The sequence below is a fragment of the Oryzias melastigma genome, linkage group LG7 (assembly GCF_002922805.2).
Source record: "Oryzias melastigma strain HK-1 linkage group LG7, ASM292280v2, whole genome shotgun sequence".
NCBI lineage: Eukaryota > Metazoa > Chordata > Actinopteri > Beloniformes > Adrianichthyidae > Oryzias > Oryzias melastigma.
In genome coordinates, this window is record NC_050518.1 from 19,069,455 (window position 1) to 19,075,231 (window position 5,777).

The 5,777-nt window shown below is 39.5% G+C and overlaps 2 protein-coding genes across 3 annotated transcripts in view; one reads left to right on the forward strand and one right to left on the reverse strand.

Moving 5' to 3' along the window:
* Positions 1 to 5,777, forward strand: part of ptpn22 (protein tyrosine phosphatase non-receptor type 22) — a gene marked incomplete at its 3' end in the record, with an annotated part of 240,451 nt that overhangs the window by 133,526 nt on the left and 101,148 nt on the right.
* Positions 1 to 5,777, reverse strand: part of LOC112158957 (ral guanine nucleotide dissociation stimulator) — a 79,495-nt gene that overhangs the window by 39,473 nt on the left and 34,245 nt on the right. The gene's annotated exons all lie outside the window — the stretch shown is intronic.

Below are 5,777 nucleotides of genomic sequence, written 5' to 3' on the forward strand. Positions count from 1 at the left end.
GTTGTCATCCCCTGTTGTTGTTGTGTGTTGAAACGGGACGATTCATGTGGAGAACGGGGCGTAAGGAGCACTGTTTACATTCTCCTTTTTTTCTGCGCACGTCAGAGACATGCAGTAAGGTGGTGAAAGAGCTTCCGGGTACGTGAATAAAGTGAATAAATAAGTGAATAAATAATAATAAAGTGGCGGACGGTCCTGCAAACATTTCTCTAAGCTCTTTACTTTGCATATGAAACTCTGCCTTACCGACCCGGATAGTCAGCGTCATTAATGAGTTGATTTAGAGTCGTCAAAAAGTTCCGATCTGTAAATAAAGCTTCACGAGATGCTCCACGTCTTCCAGGTTCAAGCATGGCTCTGATAAACTGACAGCTTTCGGTTTCATCGGCATTCTCAGCATCACTGTCAGTGTCATTGCCAGATTGTGAGCTCTAACTTTCCGCGCTGCCGGCTCAAATTGATAGGGCTTTACAGTCCTCAAACCACAAACACCCGGTGCCTCTGAATCAGCGTCACTTTCAGAACAAATGTTTCCACAATCTGAGTCTGAAGACAGAATTGTGGACCTTGAAATATCGCCGCTATCGCTAGCTCCGACACGCAAAGGAGAAGCCATCTTGCTATGTTTACCCTGGTTACGTCACACGCACCACGTGACCAAAACAGAGCTTTTCCCCGGAAGAGACAGGTTTGCCAAATTTGGCCTCAAAAATGCCGTTTTATTTCAATATTTCTTGCTCAAAACACGCCAAAACATTTGGAAATGGTAAATATAAGGCAAAATACAGTTAACACCGAAAATGACCCACAACCCCATTACTAACCCTTCAATAGCCTGAATCTATTAATATTTGATATTAAGTCCTGAACCGGATATTGATAATTCATGTAGAGAAAATGGTATGGTCGAGTCGGGGTGGGATTATGTAAATTCATTTCCTTCCACTCCCTTTCAAGAGATCTTCTTGTGATTTATTAAGTGATATATTATGTATTGTGACCTGATTGCTTGAAATAAACCATTTCATTCATTCATTCATTCAAATGCTAATTTTTATTCAGCCAATCACTTGGCAGCAGCTCATGCATTTAAGCATGTAGACATTGTCAAGACAATCTGGTGCAGTTCAAACCGAGCAGCAGAATGGGAAAGAATGGTGACTGAAATCACTTTGAAGGTTTCGTGGTTGGTGGTGGACAGACACAGTGGTATGTGTATTTCAGACAAAGCTGATCTACTGGGATTTTCACACACAACCATCTCTAGGGTTTAGAACAGGGATGTCAAACTCATTTTGGTTTAGAGGTTACATTTAACCCGTCCTATTTCAAGTGGTGCGGACAGGTAACATAATAGCAAAACAAACTACATGCTATCTGCAGCTTTGTTTGTGTTTTGTTTTCCTCTCAGTTGAGAAAAAAATTATTCAACCAACCTAGTAGCCTAATCACTTATTATTAAACATTGGTTATAGCATGGTTTGAGTGAATACTTGATTCTAATTGGCTGCTGGGTATGGATTAAAAAGTGATAATGCACAGCAATAGTGCACAGTGTGCGAGTCACAGCCCAAATGTTCTGTATCACTGCGCAGGCTTCTTTAAAATCTACTTTCCCATCATAGACTGACAAAAACATGCGATAAGTGAACTTTCTCTCTGAACTGATGCTATCGTTTAACCTATTTTAACCTATTGTGACAATCAGCATATATCACTTTCCTTTTGTAAGGTAAATGAGTTCATATTGACAAATTAGTCACTCCCCGCCCCATAATTTAAGACTTGTTTTTGGTATGGTTTTTTTTTTAAATGAGCAATTCTCCTACTCAGAAGACACACCACTCAGTGTACTGAATGGTGTATTATTCTGTCTCACCACAAGAGGGAGTTTCCATTTTTTGAGCAGGTCAGAAGGGCGGTGCTGACCTGCTGTGAAATGAAACAGAGATAGAATTTGATTGAAGTGTTTGTGTTCTAGGGACTTCCTTTCATATGTGCAACACTCAAGCTGCAGTTGATGTCTGTTGGCTCGGCTCAGTGGCGTGTTGCCATGTCACAGTGACAAGCCGCATTACATATAAATAGTCCGCTTTTTGTGAATAAACTATGTAAACTGAAGAAGTAAAGTACTAAATATTGATTGAATATTTAATTCTTTAGTAATTTATCATGGTATAAGCGGTATAATGCCCTTCAAAGTGTGCGTTATGAGAAATTAACATTACGCAGAAGATACCGTCCAATGTGAAGCGAAGGACAGTTCAGACCTCCGGGTCGTGCAATAATTTCTCATAACGCACAGTTTTTCAGGCATTATCCCCAACTTCACTAAGGCCAGAGGGGGCTACAGATAATAATAGATCTTGTATGTCCAATCATAATCCTTGAGAAACTTATGTTGACAAAAGTTGACTGCTTTTCGGGGCACAAGACTTCTGAAGCCTTCAGCGTGCATTTTTTTCACAAGTTCACCAATTGAAAATGAAATAGATGGTTGCACCAACTTGTTTGCAATAAGCAGGGTTCCTACATATTTCTGCCAATTAAATTTAAGACTTTTTAAGATCTTTTGACACCCCTAATCTAAAACCTCAAATGTTTGCTATGATTAGCACATGTGATGCCTCGTTTCCAGACCAGACTGGATCGGGCTGGACTGGAATTTTTAGCGTTTCCAATACAAAATAGAGCCAGTAAGCAGGTCCGACTGGTACCAGTTTTAGTAGGGATGTTCCGATCAGGTTTTTTTTGGGCCCGATCCGATTCCGAGTCATTTGATTTTGTGTATCTACCGATACCGAGTCCCGATCCGATACTTTTATAAGACATTTAAAACATGAATAAATTGAAGAAACAGATTAGTGTTGTCCCTCATTTATATTTCAATAACCTTCTTTTATCATTAAAAACTTAAATGAAACACTTCTGTGAAGTAGCTTTAATAAACAAGTAAAAATACAGCAAATATAAACTAGGGGAAAAAATACAATTTTCTTGTTATATAAGTGATAATTAGTCATGTGAGAAAGTTTAGTGACTTTAGCTTTAACATCTTTAGAGCTATTGAACATTTTTGACCAAATGTGATTCCTGTCCTCATTTAAAATTCTTAAAAATAAATTATGACTTTGTTTTAGCATAAAATTTGATGAGTGTTCATGAAAAGCTGATATCATTATTAGTTTTATTTATTTAGTTATTTTTAAGATTATGTGCTTATTTTTTAGGTTCTTAAGACATCACATTTTCAGTTTTATTACCACAGTAGTTAATTTTTTTAACTGTTATTTCTCTGTCAGATAAATAAAACAGGCATATCAAAGGACAGCTGGGGTCCTAAGGAGTTATATAACATCGGTAGCATGTAGCAGTTAGCAGCTGCTGTGTAGCCATCTGTCTGCAGCATGAAGAGCTTCACATTAAAAAGAAAAAAAAACTTTTTCTGTTGAAATGCCTTTAAAGGTTGCCGTTTGTGTTAGGACAAACCAATAGAGACACTTGCTGTCAAGTTAAAAAAAAGTTGGTCCCAGAAGTTAGCTTTCTAGCTAGCTTTGTTTATGTTAGCCTTCTGCTTGAGCTGCTGCCGTTTTCTGCTGCGTTTTCTGGTGATGACATTTCGTGATCATGACATACAGACTTGTAGTGGAGTATTTATCCGTAATGATAAGATGAAATATAAAGCTCTGATCATAATGAAAATTAATGAAATATCCGAAATTTCCTGCTCTGTTAGCCGACCATGGTCGGAGACGCAGGAGAGATCTTCACCAGCAATCTTCTTGCAAAGAATTATTAATTATCTACATACAGTTTTCCCCTTATTCACAAGGGTTGAGGACCGGAGACACACAGAACCCACAAATACGGAGACACGCCCACACACACACCAGTTCCAGTCTCTGTGTCTCCCCGACCCCCGCGGCTGAAGAATGTCCGTTACCAATCCAAACTCATCAAAAACACTTCTGATCTGCTTTATAAAACATTTATTGAAGAACATTGGAGTGTTGATCTACATGAAGAGATTTTTTCCTTTTTAATTCAGAACAATAGACTGTTTTGCAGTGCAGCTCCGGATTATAATGACGCAGTTATCTTTTTCATTTTCCGTCCGTTTCCGAGTCAGCTGATGCAGATTCTCTTTCACTGTCTCTTTCACTGTTTTGACGCACAGCTCCGTCTACACGTATGGGCTTTCATGGTCCAACACTCAATGGAAACGCTCACTTGAAATGCCAGGACCATTCTAAACCAGCCAAGAGGGGACTGGTCTGGTCCAGACCACTCAGTTGAGTTGAGGCATTAGTGGTTGGAACTGGATCATCAAACAATGGTATTGGAGGCTGCAGCTGTGAGGATTCTAAAAGGCTCTTAGAAATTTGCATATCAGTGCAAAGCCGGTATATACTTGGATTTTTTTAATGCAGAATCATTTGATTCGCATTAATTATATAAGCACTTCCCTGCTGTGCAGCGTTAAAAATCAGTGAGTCGGCTTTACTCTGCTTAAGAATCCACAGGAGTAACCTCAATTATGTCAATTGAGGAGTTATCATTACCAATAGAACATAAACACTGCAGCTAAAGCTTCAGTGTTAAAGCAAATTAATTTTTACAGAACTTCAGTCTCAATTTTTTTCAACTGCAAAAAAAAACAATATAGTTTTACTTTGAAAATGGGGTGCTTCACCAACACTCTAAAAAAATTTTTTATTTACTTCTGGTCACAGTTGCGCTGCACATTCAGCAAATTTTAGCGACTGAAGTTTATAAACTTCAAGGGCCATAGCATGAAAAATCCCCTCTTTGGGCTTTTAACTGTACTATACTATTCATTCCCCACTATAAACAACCCCAAATCGGTATTTTGATCCATTCAAGCATTTTTGAGTCATCGTCTAAAAACCTGCGCTCTCAGCAACCATGTACCCATGAAAACCAGCGGGTTCTCACCAGCTTACATCACAAGTTAAGAACCAGCCCATGCAGGAAGAAAGCTCCGCCCCACAGGCTAACACAACCACTATCTCTGGAAAGCTAGGGATCAGATAGCTTTGCGAGCCCCCCAGCCCCGTCTTGTGCACAGTCGTGCACATGCCAGCTGTCTATCATGTGAGCATTGACATGAAAATCAATGGACACCACAGCCCCTCCCTTTCCGTGTTCCAAATAGGAAGTCCCTGCAGGTTGCAAATAGGCCAAAGTACCGTAGACTCCAATTGATGAATCAGGGTTCCTACACATTTCCTCAATTTAAGACTTTTTAGGACCTTGCATATGAAAAATTAAGACCAATTTCTAGGCCTAAATTCCAGCCCCATGGACGAAGGAAAAAACTAAATCCCTGTCAGTAACTGAGTAATGTAATCAATTATAGTTCAAATAAGACATGATAAGATATTAAAACCGCAGAGACGCTAAAATTATGAGATAAAGTTTGTCTGGTTCACAGTTTTAGCAGCATCAGCCTGTAGATGATTTTATATGAGAGTTAAAGCAGCAAATACTGAACACACAGCTGTGTGCACCTCCAAGAGATCTTATAACACAGGGCACAGGGCACTAAATTAACTTTTTTGGTTACTAGCCGGGGTGGCCGGTAACATTCAGTGTATGAATGTGTGCGTGAATGGGTGAATGGGTCTGTGACTGTGAAGCGCTTTGGGCCCTTGAAGGAGGGTAGAAAGTGCCAGAGGTGGGGACTCGAGTCACATGACTTGGACTCGAGTCAGACTCGAGTCATGAATTTGACGACTTTAGACTCGACTTGGACT